The sequence below is a fragment of the Macaca mulatta genome, chromosome 9, assembly GCF_049350105.2.
Source record: "Macaca mulatta isolate MMU2019108-1 chromosome 9, T2T-MMU8v2.0, whole genome shotgun sequence".
In the NCBI taxonomy this organism is placed as follows: Eukaryota; Metazoa; Chordata; class Mammalia; order Primates; family Cercopithecidae; genus Macaca; species Macaca mulatta.
The window spans coordinates 104,003,485-104,020,098 of record NC_133414.1 but is presented as its reverse complement, the minus strand read 5'-3'; the positions used below and the strand labels follow the sequence as shown (position 1 = coordinate 104,020,098).

Sequence of the window (16,614 nt, the reverse complement as noted above, 5' to 3'; positions counted from 1 at the left end):
TTATTTTTTAAAACACAGAGGTGTTCTGACCTGCAACTTGACTGGGAAGCCCCTGGGTAACACAGGTCCTGCTGTGGCCTTTCCTTGGTGTGACACTTGAACTAGTCGATTTTTTGAAGGCTATAACTTAACCTCGACTATTTGTTGTTATGTGCAATACTGTTTGTACTGTTTGTATAAAAAATAGAAAAAAAAGAAAAGAAAAAAGGCATAAATCTTTATTGCAGATTTATTTTCATTGCAAACTTTAGACATTGTGATTCACTGAAATCATTTTTCTACTGTCAAATATGTACCTTTTCTTCATGCTGGTATTTTTTCAATAGTAATGTAGCCTTTGTACTGAGACAAATTTTCATTGTTATTTTTAGAAAGATTTTTTGCTAAGAAAAAAATTAAACATATTTACATATTTTTCATTTTATTTCGTATTTTCTTTAAGGAGTGCTTTCTCAATCATTAATAGAGTTGTTTCTGGGAGGGACTTTCATATCTGGTCAATGTCATAATATTATTTTGTATTTTTATTGGAATAAATTAATTTTATGATGCTAATTCTTTAAAAGTTTATTTTTTTCATTTTCAGTTATTTTTGAAGCTAAAACCTTTGTAATATTGTTACTAAAGTGTCTAGTTTTTTGAAATGCAAAGCTTTATGTATTAACTTGCTGATGTGGTTTACAATAGTGTGACAACGATGAAAATGGTTGGTTATGTAAAGTGATTGGAAATGTAACGGATAATTGGGTAATAAAATGACAGAATGAGCAGAACATGTGAGATTTTGAGAAGCCTTTTCCTTTATCACAGTGGTTTAGTGTAAGACTAGGGATGTCACAGTGCAGTTCTCTAGGGATGTCACGGTGGATTTATACAACACCAGGTGCAGCCAAACCTGTGGCCCTGAGAATGAAGTCACCCCAACCGGAATACCACCGGGTTTCAAATCTGGCTAAGTCAACAGAATGTTTCATTGCTTTTTCCCCTCTAACTCTTCATTATGTCGTGTGTGTGTGTGTGTGTGTGTGTGTGTGTGTGTGTGTGTGTGAGAGAGAGAGAGAGAGAGAGAGAAAGAGAGAGAACCTGCCACCAACTGCTGTCCTTGTGTGAGACAGTGCCTTTCTCCCAGGCCGAATCTTTTCTGTGCACTGACAGTGGTGATGTCTGAGTCATACAGGAAGTTGCTAAGAGGACACCGCCTTCGTGGCGTACTGCAGACCTCACCTGCAGGGTCTCACTCGTGCTGCCTCCCTGTAAGGCTCAGTTGGTGGCACTGAAGAAGCACACTCGGATGTCACCACTGTCTGTGGACCCTGACTATGTGTCGGGTTGCATCTTCCTCCACACCCACGCCTGCTTCCTGTGCTGGTGCCCCTTGTTTGCCTTTCATTGTGGCAACTGCGTGCATGATCTGTCTGCCTTTCTGCTGCTGCTTTTCCAACACCCTCCTCACCTGGAAGCTGTGCAGTTAAGGCACAGTCATTAATGTGTCATTGCAATAGCACCTACAGTCAAAGCAAAAACTACAACTGCAAAACTGGTGTTGCGTAAACAGAACAGCCAATGACTTGCTCCAGATAGATGATATGTTTCTACTAGTGGTTGATGGCCTCTTTCAGCTCCATCGCTGTGGAGGTGAGGTTCATCAATAACTCAGAGAAACTTGTGTCCAGAGTTGGTCTTGGGTATGCTCTATGTATTCAGTTTTGTAAATAATATATAGATTAGATCAAGTTGTGATGTAAAATTTTAACTCAAATTGGGTACTACTGGTTGGAATTTTACATTAACTACAAATAAATGATTAGGAACAGAAGAAAAGAAATCGGAAAATTCTTGCTTAGTGGTATAAAGATTATGCTTAGATTTCTGCCTATATCTTGTGTTTTATAGCTTGTTAGTGAGGCATGGGCTAATGCAGAATGTACTGCATTTATGCAATTAGCGAATAACTGCTAGTTTTCATTTTATCTATTATATTAGCAACAAAATGGCATTTAACTGGGTAAAGCTCCTACCTAAATATTTGAGTATTGTGACATCTCTACTTGCAAGGTTTGAGTGAAAGATTAGTCACAGATTAGTGAAAAAAATGTATCTTTTTGTTAAAAATGGCTTATTTGAATGGATTGTTGCTTTTCACTAGCTTGTATGGTATGTCAGCTAACATTTCTTTGTTTTTTTTTCTTTTATAATAACTAAACTTCTCTATCTCAGCTGCAATAGTGTTCCATCTTACCACAGAGTGTTTTATAATTAATGCTGTTGACTTTATACCCCAAAATGGGTCAAGAAGTGGCTATATGATTCGGGGATGTTTAAATTTGTATGATGACAAAGTTAATTGCAACAAGTAGAAAACTTGGGTGCTAATACAGGATAACTTATGCTCTTTTTCTTACCTGGATATAGTTCTGTTGGGGTATAAAGTATTAGGTATTTGTATTTTTGCTGTCAAAATAATGGACTTAACTTTTAGGGTGTTCACAGCTAAGATCTCTGTATTTGTTTTTCAACTAACAACTAATTTTAAATGTATTGTATCTTTTATTACTTGTTCTCTTAGATTGTTTTTTGCTAGTAACCCTTACTCAGCTTCTGCCTTTGGGGCTTGGACTAATATTGCTTGTATGGAACTACAGTACTGTGACTAAACATGGAGCTCAATGCAGCTACTGCTTACAACTGCTTAAACTTTGTAGTTTGGACTTCATTTTTTTCTGTAATAACAACTTATTAAATCTAGTTGTATGAAGTACTGACACTTGTCATCCTTTGCATTTGCTGAGGAATAGCTTGGAGTATATGGTTCACATCTGGGAACATTGGTGCATTCCAGTTTGCTTGATTAGTTTTTTTTTTTTTTTGACAAATCCCCTTAAAGCACACTAAGTACAGCAAAATTCACCCTTTCTCTGACACAAATAACACTCGTTTATGAAAAACACGCAAGTATATTTGCAACAAAGTATTTGTTGACACATGTGAACACGCGTTTTTAGAGGTGCAGTTGGGTTTTTATGCCAGACTTGCCACATGAAGCCAATTCTCAAAATCGCAACCAAACCTGTCAGTGGAAAGGTAGGTGCGCCACTTCGCTTTATCTTTCACACCTGGCTCTCCGATTTTTCAGAAAATGAGTCTTTTAAAAATCCTTATCGATTTTGGATGTGCTAGAAGCCATCTCCTAGGCACTGACTAATCCATTTAGAAAACGGATCACAAGTGGCTGCACCAGCGAATCTCCTTCAGGGCCTTCAGAACAAGCAAGGACCAGCGTCCCCCCAGCCTGGTCCCCGAGACAGATTCACTTGGTTTGGGCTGGGGTCTGGCCACAGGTGTTTTTAAACTCCCCAGCGATCACCCCCATGATAGGAAGCCGCTGTGTCTGTGTCTCGGGCCGGTGCAGCGCCTTCCTACTGCGGTCGAGGCCAGTCGCGCCCGTGTACGCCTGGAAGAGGACGGGGCCGCTGCAGAGCGACGTGGAGCGGCTGGGGGCGTCGGGTCTTGTCTCAGGCTCCCTCCCAGGCCGCCCCACCCGTATTCTCCCGCCCGCAGCCCTTGGGTCCCCCCTCCGGGTCCCACGTTCTGCCCCTCCCGCACCCGGGGCCCTCGCCTGGGCGGTGGCGCATTTCCTCCTGGCCGCAGCCCCTGCAGGTAAGCTCACCTGCGCCGCTGGATCGCGCCCCTCCGTGCCACCGGCCTGAAGGGCAGCTCAGGACCCACCCTGGGAGAGTCGCTCCCGGCTCTGCGCGAGGCGCAGCTTTGCACGTTGCTCTGTTCAGCACGAGCTTTCACCTGGCAGCGAGCAGGTGCCCCACTATTCACCAAGGGGAATCAGGAGGCTCAGCCCTTGTTCCGCTGGGATCAGATGGAACGTTTGGAGCTCTCGTGCCCTTTGGTCCCCCTCCCCTGACCCAAATGGGGAGAAAAATGTGTTTGAGTCCCTTTTAAGTCTGCTTTTATTAGAAATAACAACATACATTAAGGCCATAATTGAAATTCTACTTTCAGAGGTTCGGTCTGACTAGGAGCACACATTTGTCCCGATTTAAAAAAAAAAAAAGTTACTAGCGGGGAAAATCAGTCGGTAGCCCTGGCGTTCCCTGTGCCTGAGGTCTGCAGCAGCCCCGCTTGCTAATTGCATGGCTGTGCGGGACAGGCCCCATGAGGCGGCCAGAGGTTATGTCCAAGGTCCTGGCTTTACCAAAAGGAAAACTCATCGCCAGCAGCGCGGATGGACAGTAAGCTTTAACACTAAGGCGTGGTGATGTTTCACTAGACCTTTGGCACACGTGTGTGAAGCAATATTCACATAAGCACTCCCACGCTGGAGTCATAAATTTTAAATCAAATATATGATATTAAAACTATTTTAACGAGAACTGTTCTACAAAGGGTATTGATTAACGGGGTGAGGAAAGTAATGGGATGAGGAAAGCCCAAACTGGTGGGTCCTACTGCCATTCAAAGGATTGTCAGGAGGAAAAACTCTTTCCTCTATCAGGTTTGATTGAGGGTCTACTGATTAACTAAAAATTAACAAAAGACAAAGTTTATCCATACACACATGGAAGTGCACAAAAGTGGCTTCCTCCATAATTAGAGATGGGGTTTATATAACCCACAATAAGGGAAAGAGGGGGAGCTCTCTCATAGAAAAGGGCATCTATGGGAAGATCAAGTGGTTTCTTTAGGAAAGACAAATGAGTTTTAGGAGATAGGAAAGTTTCTAGAGATGTTTATTTATGTAGGTGCCAATGGTCTCCATCCCTTTTCATGCCCACTAAAGCTCCCTGGGAGGGGATTTACGGCAGCTTCACTCTCAGAAGTTTCTGCCTTTAGTCAGATAAAGGAAGCGCCGAAAAAGCTCACTTTTGCATCTGTTGAATCTCAAATGTCTTTAGTTTAAAATAATCTTTGGCCGGTGCTGTGGCTCATGCCTGTAATCCCAGCACTTTGGGAGGCCGAGGTGGGTGGATCATTTGAGGTCGGGGGTTCGAGATCAGCCTGACCAACATGGTGAAACCCCGTCTCTACTAAAAATACAAAATTAGCCGGGCGTGGTGGTGAGTGCCTGTAATCCCAGCTACTTGGGAGGCTGAGAAAGGAGAATTGCTTGAATCCGGAAGGCGGAGGTTGCGGTGAGCCGAGATGGTGCCACTGCACTCCAGCCTGGGCAACAAGAGCTTAAACTCCGTCTTAATCATAATCATCATCATCATCTTTATATCAAGTCTTGAATTCCAAGTGGGTCTTCACAGGCTGGAGTGTTGCTGGTCACTGAAACGTAACTGAAATTTATCTGTATTCATTCCCATTACGTAGTAGTATGAAGGGAATAAAATTGAGGTTTGGGCATTGTTTGTATTTAGATAAAGAGGACTTTGCTTTAACTGCAAAAGCTCTCATCTCAACATTTAATTCTGGCCCTCAAGGGTCAGCCCAAGTCATGTCATTTTCTTCTTTGTTGTTATTGGTCAAACCTTTGGTTAAGCTGGTTTGGGCTCAGCTGTTTTTTTTTTTTTTTTTTTTTTTTTTGAGATGGAGTCTCACTCTGTTGCCCAGGCTGGAGGCTGGAGTGCAGTGGTATAACCTTGACTCACTGCAACCTCCGCCTCCAGGGTTCAAGCGATTCTCCTGCCTCAGCCTCCTGAGTCACTGGGACTACAGGCGCCCGCCACCACACCCAGTTTTTGTATTTTTAGTAGAGACAGGGTTTCACCATGTTGGCCAGGCTGGCCTCGAACTCCTGACCTCAGGTGATTCACCCACCTCCGCTTCCCAAAGTGCTGGGATTACAGGTGTGAGCCACCACACCTGGTCTCAACCATTAAGCTTAAGGGAAACATCCAACTTGTCACCTTCAGTGCAGGCCTAAACCAAATAACTCCCTTCGTAAGTGGAAGAAAAACTCCCTTGGCACGTCTCAGTCCCTAAGGTGATGAGTTGTGCAACCTGGTCTCTTTATTAAAGGACAGGGTCATTTTGCTCAATTTCATTACTTATGAAAACCAAAGTGCAGCTGGGCGTGGTGGCTCCCGCCTGTAATCCCAGCACTTTGGGAGGCAGAGGTGGGCAGATCACCTAAGGTCAGGAGTTTGAGACCAGCCTGACCAACATGGTGAAACCCCATTTCTACTAAAATTACAAAAAATTAGCTGGGTCTTGTGGCACATGCCTGTGATCCCAGCTACTCGGGAGGCTGAGGCACAAGAATCGCTTAAGCCCGGGAAGTGGAGGTTGCAGTGAGCTGAGTTCGCACCATTGCACTCCAGCCTGGGCAACAAGAGCAAAACTCTTGTCTCTAAATAAATAAATAAATAAATAAACCAAAGTGCAATTCCAGTACATCCCCCACTAGAATGACTAAAATTTAAAAGACACAAAATGCCACATGGTAGGGAGAATCTAGGTAAGTACTGGTAAAAGTGGAAGGTGATATGTTTAGTCCATTTTCTGCTGCTATAACAGAATACCAGAGACTGGGTAATTTATAAAGAAATTTGTTTCTCACTGTTCTGGGGTGGAAAAATCCAAGAGCATGGCCTTCTTGCTGTGTCATAACGTGGCAGAAGAGCAACTGAACACTCCAGACAGGGAGATGCACCAGGGGCCACATTTGCTTTATAACAACCCACTATCATGATAACTAAGCCACTCTCTAGATAACAACACGGATCCCTTTATGAGGGCTCTGCCCTCACAACCTCATCACCTCTTAGCTACCATTTCCCAACACTGTTGCACTGGGGATTAGGTTTCCAACACAGGAACTTCTGCGGGCACACATTCAAACTACGGCATGGTACAGCCATTTTGGAAAAGGTTTATAAAAACTGAATTTGTCTATATCCTGTGACCCACTTTTTCACTCATTGGCGTATGCCCACCAAAAATACGTGTACGTTCAAAAGACATGTACAAGAATAATCACAGCAGCAGTATTTGTACAGCCCCAAACTGAATGCCATCCAAATGGCCTACAGTATTAGAACGGATACATTATAGCATATCCACATATGGAATCCTATCCAACAGGGAGAATGAAGACCTACAACATGCCATGTTACAGAAAGATCTCACACATTTAATGCTGGTCAAAATAAGCCAGCCCCAAAAGAGTACACAGTGTACGATTCCATTTATATAAATATGCAAAGGAGTAACTGCAAGGGGGCTTGAAAGCAGCATCTGAGAGTGCTGGTGAATTTCTTGATTTGGGTGTTGGATATAAAGTGTGTTCACTTTGTGAATATTCATTGAGTTGTATACTATGATCTGTGTACTTGTCTGTAAGTTTCAATGGAGCACTAAAACAAAACAAGAAAACAGGAGTCCTGTGAAAGTTAAAAGCAGATATTGGACAAAATGGAATTTTCTTCCAAGCAACCTCCATATAATTCACTTTTTACATTCTTGAAAACCAGATTTCCTTTCTGGCTTGCCATTGCCACCAGCTGCCCACCCAGGCTGGCCTGTTTTCCTAGTCACCCAGACTTCAATTTCCCTGCCCCCAGTTTTCTTCTCTCCCCGCCTTCAGGTTCCTTTCTGTTCTTCCTTAAGCCTACCAACATCCTAGAGGAGTTTTTGAAAAAAAAAAAAATTTTAGACAATCTGGGAGAGGCATGGAGTAGAGAAATAAAGTGAAAAATTTCATCCATTAATCTCTGCAGTTGATTGTTGAGCAGTGAGCATCAAACGTTGAAAGCTAATGACGCTCGCAGTACATATACTGATTTGCCTATACAGCCTTTTTTTTTTTTTTTTTTTTGAGACAGAGTCTCGCTCTTTTGCCCAGGATGGAGTGCAGTGGTGTGATCTTGGCTCACCGCAACCTCCACTACCTGCCCCCCGCCCGCCCTCCGCCAAGGTTCAAGCCATTCTCCTGCCTCAGCCTCCCGAGTAGCCGGGATTTTAGGTGCCCACCACCATGCTTGGCTAATTTTTTATTTTTAGTAGAGACGGGGTTTCACTATGTTGGTCAGGCTGGTCTTGAACTCCTGACCTCATGTGATCCACCCGCCTCGGCCACCCAAAGTGCTAGGATTACAGGTGTGAGCTACCGTGCCCAGCCTATACAGCCTTATTTAACATCCAAGATCTATGGGCCCCACTTCTACATTATAGTCTGATTAAACATTAATTTTGAAATAATATTAAACATTAATTTTGAAATAGATTCATATATAGTTGTAAGAAATAAGAGCAATCCCATGTATTCTTTACTCAGTTTCCTTCTAAAACCTCGCAGAATATTAACATGGATCCAGTAAAGATACAGATCATTTTCATCACCACAAGGAACACTGAGGTTTCCCTTTTATAGTCACAACCACTTCCTTCCCATTCCACCCTTCTTTAACCCTGGCAACCACTAATCTGTTCTCCAGTTCTGTAACTTCCTTATTTCAAGAATATTATATAAACAGAAATAGCAATATATAACCTTTTGGGACTTTCATTTTTTGGCATAATTATCTGGAGATTCATCCCATTTGTATGTATCAATAGTTCATCCCTTTTTTATTGTCAAGTGGTAGTCTGTGGTACGGATGCACCAGTTTGTTTAACGATTTACTTGTTGAAGGACATCTGGATTGTTTCTAGTTTTGGGCTATTAAATAAAGCTGCTATAAACTGTCATGTACAGGTGGTTGAGTGAATATCTCTTCATTTTTTTCTGGGATAAATGCTGAGGAGGGCAACTGCAGGGTCATATGGTAGTCTGTTTAAGAAAGTACAAACTCTTTTCTAGAGCAAATGTACCATTTCACATATCCACCAAAATATATGAGTGATGCAGTTCCTCTGAATCCTCATGATTTGATATTGTCACTACTTTTTATTTTGGTCATTCTGATAGTTGTGTAGTAATATCCCAATGTGGTTTTAACTTGTATTTCCCTAATGGCTAATAATGTGGAACATTTTTTCATGTGCCTATCTGCCATTTTTTATATCCTCTTCAGTGAAATGTCTCTGTATCTATCTGTCTGTTTTCTGACAGGATTGTTTTTATCATGTGGCTTTTTTTTTTTTTTTTGAGACTGTCACTCAGGTTGGAGTGCAGTGGCATGATCTTGGCTCACTGCAACCTCACCTCCCAGGTTCAAATTATTCTCCCACCCCAGCCTCCCCAGTAGCTGGGATTACAGGTCTGTGCCACAACACCTAGCTATTTTTTTCTATTTTTAATAGAGACAGGGTTTCACCGAGTTGGCCAGGCTGGTCAAACTCCTGGCCTCATGTGCTTCAGCCTCCCAAAGTGCTGGGATTACAGGTGTGAGCCACCGCATCCTGCCCCTGTGGCTATTCTTTTTCTTTCTTTTTTAATACTTAAGTTCTAGGGTACATGTGCACAACGTGCAGGTTTGTTACATATGTACACATGTGCCATGTTGGTGTGCTGCACCCATTAACTCATCATTTACATTAGGTATATCTCCCAAAGCTATCCCTCCCCCTCCCCCTCCCCCACAACAGGCCCCGGTGTGTGATGTTCCCCTTCCTGTGTCCAAGTGGTCTCATTGTTCAATTTCCACCTATGAGGGAGAACATGCGGTGTTTGGTTTTTTGTCCTTGCGATAGTTGGCTGAGAATGATGGTTTCCAGCTTCATCCATGTCCCTACAAAGGACATGAACTCATCCTTTTTTATGGCTGCATAGTATTCCATGGTGTATATGTGCCACATTTTCTTAATCCAGTCTATCATTGATGGACATGTGGGTTTGTTCCAAGTCTTTGCTATTGTGAATAGTGCCGCAATAAACATATGTGTGCATGTGTCTTTATAGCAGCATGATTTATAATCCTTTGGGTATGGGATAGCTGGGTCAAATGGTATTCCTAGTTCTATATCCTTGAGGAATCGCCACACTGTTTTCCACAATGTTTGAACTAGTTTACAGTCCCACCAACAGTGTAAAGCGTTTGTATTTCTCCACATCCTCTCCAGCACCTGTTGTTTCCTGACTTTTTAATGATTGTCATTCTAACTGGTGTGAGATGGTATCTCATTGTGGTTTTGGTTTGCATTTCTCTGATGGCCAGTGATAATAAGCATTTTTTCATGTGTCTGTTGGCTGCATAAATGTCTTCTTTTGAGAAGTGTCTGTTCATATCCTCTGCCCACTTTTTGATGGGTTTGTTTTTTTCTTATAAATTTGTTTGAGTTCCATTTGTAGAGTCTGGATATTAGCCCTTTGTCAGATGAGTAGATGGCAAAAATTTTCTCCCATTCTGTAGGTTGCCTTTTCACTCTGATGGTACTGCCTTTTGCTGTGCAGAAGCTCTTTAGTTTAATTAGATCCCATTTGTCAATTTTGGCTTTTGTTGCCATTGCTTTTGGTGTTTTAGACATGGAGTCCTTGCCCATGCCTATGTCCTGAATGGTACTGCCTAGGTTTTCTTCTAGGGTTTTTATGGTTTTAGGTCTAACATTTAAGTCTTTAATCCATCTTGAATTAATTTTTGTTTAAGGTGTAAGGAAGGGATCCAGTTTCAGCTTTCTACATATGGTTAGCCAGTTTTCCCAGCACCATCTATTAAATAGGGAATCCTTTCCCCATTTCTTGTTTTTGTCAGATTTGTCAAAGATCAGATAGTTGTAGATGTGTGGTACTATTTCTGAGGGCTCTGTTCTGTTCCATTGGTCTATATCTCTGTTTTGGTACCAGTACCATGCTGTTTTGGTTACTGTAGCCTTGTAGTACAGTTTGAAGTCAGGTAGCGTGATGCCTCCAGCTTTGTTCTTTTGGCTTAGGATTGTCTTGGCAATGCAGGCTCTTTTTTGGTTCCACATGAACTTTAAAGTAGTTTTTTCCAATTCTGTGAGGAAAGTCATTGTTAGCTTGACGGGGATGGCATTGAATCTATAAATTACCTTGGACAGTATGGCCATTTTCACAATATTGATTCTTCCTATCCATAAGCATGGAATGTTCTTCCATTTGTTTGTGTCCTCTTTTATTTCATTGAGCAGTGGTTTGTAGTTCTCCTTGAAGAGCTCCTTCACATCCCTTGTAAGATGGATTCCTAGGTATTTTATTCTCTTTGAAGCAATTGTGAATGGGAGTTCACTCATGATTTGGCTTTCTGTTTGTCTGTTATTGGTGTATAAGAATGCTTGTGATTTTTGCACACTGATTTTGTATCCTGAGACTTTACTGAAGTTGCTTATCAGCTTAAGGAGATTTTGGGCTGAGATAATGGGGTTTTCTAAATATACAATCATGTCATCTGCAAACAGGGACAATTTGACTTCCTCTTTTCCTAATTGAATACCCTTTATTTCTTTTTCCTGCCTGATTGCCCTGGCCAGAACTTCCAACACTATGTTGAATAGGAGTGGTGAGAGAGGGCATCCCTGTCTTGTGCCAGTTTTCAAAGGGTAAGCTTCCAGTTTTTGCCCATTCAGTATGATATTGGCTGTGGGTTTGTCATAAATAGCTCTTATTATTTTGAGATACATCCCATCAATACCTAGTTTATTGAGAGTTTTTAGCATGAAAGGTTGTTGAATTTTGTTAAAAGCCTTTTCTGCATCTATTGAGATAATCATGTGGTTTTTGTCTTTGGTTCTGTTTATATGCTGAATTATGTTTATTGTTGCGTATGTTGAACCAGCCTTGCATCCCAGGGATGAAGCCCACTTGATCATGGTGGATAAGCTTTTTTGATGTGCTGCTGGATTTGGTTTGCCAGTATTTTATTGAGGATTTTTGCATCCATGTTCATCAGGGATATAGGTCTAAAATTCTTTTTTTGTTGTGTCTCTGCCAGGCTTTGGTATCAGAATGATGCTGGACTCATAAAATGAGTTAGGGAGGATTCCCTCTTTTTCTGTTGATTGGAATAGTTTCAGAAGGAATGGTACCAGCTCCTCCTCGTACCTCTGGTAGAATTCGGTTGTGAATCCATCTGGTCCTGGACTTTTTTTGGTTGGTGGGCTATTAATTATTGCCTCAATTTCAGAGACTCTTATTATCTATTCAGGGATTCAACTTCTTCCTGGTTAATCTTGGGAGGGTGTATGTGTCTAGGAATTTATCCATTTCTTCTAAATTTTCTAGCTTATTTGCGTAGAGGTGTTTATAGTATTCTCTGATGGTAGTATGTATTTCTGTGGGGTCGGTGGTGATGTCCCCATTATCATTTTTTATTGTGTCTATTTGGTTCTTCTCTCTTCTTTATTAGTCTTGCTAGCAGTCTAGCAATTTTGTTGATCTTTTCAAAAAACCCGCTCCTGGATTCATTGATTTTTTGAAGGGTTTTTTGTGTCTCTGTCTCCTTCAGTTCTGCTCTGATCTTCGTTATTTCTTGCCTTCTCCTAGCTTTTGAATGTGTTTGCTCTTGCTTCTCTAGTTCTTTTGTGATGTTATGGTGTCAATTTTAGATCTTTCCTGCTTTCTCTTGTGGGCACTTAGTGCTGTAAATTTCCCTCTACACACTGCTTTAAATGTGTCCCAGAGATTCTGGTATGTTGTGTCTTTGTTGTCATTGGTTTCAAAGAACATCTTTATTTTTGCCTTCATTTCGTTATGTACCCAGTAGTTATTCGGGAGCAGGTTGTTCAGTTTCCATGTAGTTGAGTGGTTTTGAGTGAGTTTCTTAATCCTGAGTTTTAGTTTGATTGCACTGCGGTCTGAGAGACAGTTTGTTAAAATTTCTGCTCTTTTACATTTGCTGAGGAGTGCTTTACGGCTATGCTTTACAGAGCAATTTAAAATTGCTCAAATGGTACAGAAAATTATCAGATAGTACAGAGTTCCCCCAGAGCCTCTCAACATCCTTCCCCCAGTTTCTCCTATTATTAACATCTTCTTCCATTAGTGTGGTCTTTTTTTTTTTTTTTTTTTTTTTTTTTTTAATGTAGCTGTGCTTGGAAAAGTAACAGCTAAAATGTGGTACTTTTTTTTTTTTTTTTTTTTTTTTGAGACGGAGTCTCGCTCTGTCGCCCAGGCTGGAGTGCAGTGGCCGGATCTCAGCTCACTGCAAGCTCCGCCTCCCGGGTTTACACCATTCTCCTGCCTCAGCCTCCTGAGTAGCTGGGACTACAGGCGCCCGCCACCTCGCCCGGCTAGTTTTTTGTATTTTTAGTAGAGACGGGGTTTCACCATGTTAGCCAGGATGGTCTCGATCTCCTGACTTTGTGATCCGCCCGTCTCGGCCTCCCAAAGTGCTGGGATTACAGGCTTGAGCCACCGCGCCCGGCCAAAATGTGGTACATTTTTAAGAATCAGCAATTGTTTCATATGGATACGTTATTATTAACATCCACAGTTTACATTAGGGTTCACTCTTTGTGCTGTACATTGTTGTGTTTTAACAAATGCATAATTTAACCACCATTATACAGTGTCACACAGAAGAATTTAACTGCCCTGAAAACCCCATGTGTTCTAGCCCTTCATCCCTTCTCTCTCTTCTGGATCCCTGGACTTTTGACTGTCACTATAGTTTCAGCCTTTTCCAAAATGTCATGTAGTTGGAATCACACAATATGTAGCCTTTTCAAACTGGCTTCTTTCATGCAGCAGATGCATGTCGGGTTCCTCCATGTGTTTTCCTGGATTCATTACTCATTTCTTTTTAATCACTGTATAGTATTTCATTATATGAATGTACCTTTTTAAAAAATCCATTTACCTACTGAAGGACATCTTGGTTGCTTCCTGTTGGGTGCAATTATGAATAAAGCTGCTATAAATAGCCATGTGCTCAAGTTCTTCTGCTCTGACAAATATCCATGTGCAGGATTTTGTGTGTTTCTTCTGTTCTGACAAAATAAATATCCATGTGCAGGATTTTGTGTGGACATAAGTTTTCAATTCATTTGGGTAAATATGAGTATGAGTGCTTGACTGTACAGTAAGACCTTGTATTGCTTTGTAAGAAACTGCCAAACTCTTCTGAAGCGGTTGTACCATTTTGCATTTCCACCAGCAACGGGTTCCGGTCGCTCTGTATCCTTTTCAGCATTTGGTATTGTTTTGCATTTTCACTGTTCTGAGAGGTGTTTAGTGGTACCTGGTGGTTTTAATTTGCAATTCTTTAATGATATATGACATACAGCATCTTTTCACATGCTTATTTGCCATCTGTGTATCTTATTGGGTGAGGTGTCTGTTCAGAGCTATTGCCAATTTTTTAATTGGGTTAATAGTTTTCTTTAGTTGAGTTTTAAGAGGTTTTTTTTTTTTTTTTTTTTTCTTTTTTCAAAATTTGGATACAAGTCCTGTATGTGTTTTACAGATAGTTTTCTGTTTGTGGCTTGTCTTCTCATTCTATTGACAGCATCTTTCTTTTTTTTTTTTTTGAGGTGGAGTCTTGCTCTGTCGCCCAGGCTGGAGTGCAGTGGCACGATCATGGCTCACAGCAACCTCTGCCTCCCGAGTAGCTGGGACTATAGGCATGTGCCTCCATGCTTGGCTGATTTTTTATTTTTTACTTTGTAGAGATGGGGTTTTGCCATGCTGGCCAGGTTGGTCTTGAACTCCTGACCTCAAGTGATCTGACTGCCTTGGCCTCCCAAAGTGCTGGGATTACAGACGTGAGCCATGGTGCCTGGCCTAGCATCTTTCACTTAATAGTTACTTTCTTTCACAGATGGTATCTTTGGTGTTGTATCTAAAAAGTCATCACTAAATCCTAGGTCATCTAGATTTTCTTGTATGTTATTTTCTAGAAGTTCTATAGCAAGGATTTTTGCATTTATGTTCATGAGAGATATTGGTGCATAGTTTATCTTTCTTGTAATGTCTTTATCTGGTTTTATATTAGAGTACAGTAGTCCACAATAGCCCCCACCTTATCGGTGGTGAACATGTTTCAAAACCCCCAGTGGATGCCTGAAACCACGTATTACTGAAGCCTGTATATACTATGTTTTCTCCTATATATACATGCCTATGATAAAGTTTAAAGTTTAATTAGGCACAGTAAGAGCTTAACAACAACCACTGATAAAATAGAATAATTGTTATGCAAATGTGGTTTCTCTCTCAATCTTTTTTGCCGTACCCACCCTTCTTGTGATGATGCAATGATAAAATTCAACGAAGGGAAGTGAGGTGAATGGTGCGGGCATTGTGAGGTAGCCTTAGGCCACTTTGACGTGATGATATTAATACCTCAGGGGGATCATTTGCTTCAGGTGATCCTGGATCATCAAGCTGTAATGATGTTGATGGCTGGATGTCAGGAGCAGACAGTATCAGTGACCATGGGTGGTAATGTATACAGGGTAGACAAGATTATTCACACCCAGGTGAAACGCAGCAGAATGGCAAAAGATTTCATGACGTTACCCAGCACGATGCTTAAACTTACAAATTGTTTATTTCTGCAACTTTCTACTTAATACTTTCACACCACAATTTACCACAGGTAACTGAACAAGAGGAGGCCGGGAATGGTGGCTCATGCCTGTAAACCCAGTACTTTGGGAGACCAAGGCAGGTGGGTCACCTGAGGTCAGGAGTTCAAGACCAGCCTGGCCGACATGGTGAAACCCTGTCACTTCAAAAATTAAAAATACAAAATTACAAAATACAAAAATTAGCCAGGCATGGTGGGTGCACACCTGTAATCCCAGGTACTTGGGGGGCTGAGGCAGGAGAAACACTTGAACCCGGGAGGTGGAGGTTGCAGTGAGCCAAGATTGTGCCACTGCACTCCAGCCTGGGCGACAGAGTGAGACTCTGTCTCAGGAAAAAAAAAAAAAAAAAAAGAAGGAAACAGCAACCGTGGATTGGTGGTGAGGGAGATGCTTCTGTATTGCTGTCCTCATACAATGAGCAGGGGAAGAATTCCTTTGGCGTCTACCTTCTGGAAGACACTATAGAGAATTGATATCATTTCTTCTTTAGATACTTGGTAGAATTCATAAGTAAAAACATCTCAGTCTGGAGTCTTCTGTTTCAGAAAACTATTGATTCAATTTCTTTAGTAGATATGGGCCTATTCAGATTATCTATGTCTCCTTGTGTGGATTTTAGTAGATTGTGCCTTTCAAGGAACTGATCCGTTTCATCTGTTATGAAGTTTGTGGGCAGAGAGTTGTTAATCATATTCCTTTATTATCTTTTTTTTTTTTTTTTTTTTGAGACAGAGTCTTGCTCTGTCGCCCAGGCTGGAGTGCAGTGGCGGATCTCAGCTCACTGCAGGCTCCGCCTCCCAGATTTATGCCATTCTCCTGCCTCAGCCTCCCGAGTAGCTGGGACTACAGGCGCTCGCCACCTCGCCTGGCTATTTTTTTTTTTTTTTTTTTTTATTTTTTAGTAGAGACGGGGTTTCACCGGGTTAGCCGGGATGGTCTCGATCTCCTGACCTCGTGATCCACCTGTCTCGGCCTCCCAAAGTGCTGGGATTACAGGCTTGAGCCACCGCGCCCGGCCCCTTTATTATCTTTTTAATGCCCGTGTTCTCAATAGGGATGGCCTCTCTGATATGAGCAATGTCTTCTCTCTTTTTTCTTTGTTAGCCTGGTCAGAGATTTATTGTTTATTGATTTTTCTCTTTCCTATTTTCAATGATTTTTTGTGCTCTAATTTTTATTTTTCTCCTGTTTGCATTAGTTTTATATTACTCTTCTTTCTCTAATTTCCTA

The 16,614-nt window shown here is 41.6% G+C and overlaps 1 long non-coding RNA gene across 1 annotated transcript; it reads right to left on the bottom strand.

Moving 5' to 3' along the window:
• Nucleotides 1-13,094: 13,094 nt before the first annotated feature.
• On the bottom strand, nt 13,095-16,403 carry LOC144331193 (uncharacterized). Its single transcript, XR_013398153.1, has 2 exons — nt 15,798-16,403; nt 13,095-14,350 (listed from the first exon to the last, which is right to left on the bottom strand). It is a non-coding gene; the product is annotated as an uncharacterized LOC144331193 (long non-coding RNA).
• Between the last annotated feature and the right edge of the window lie 211 nt (nt 16,404-16,614).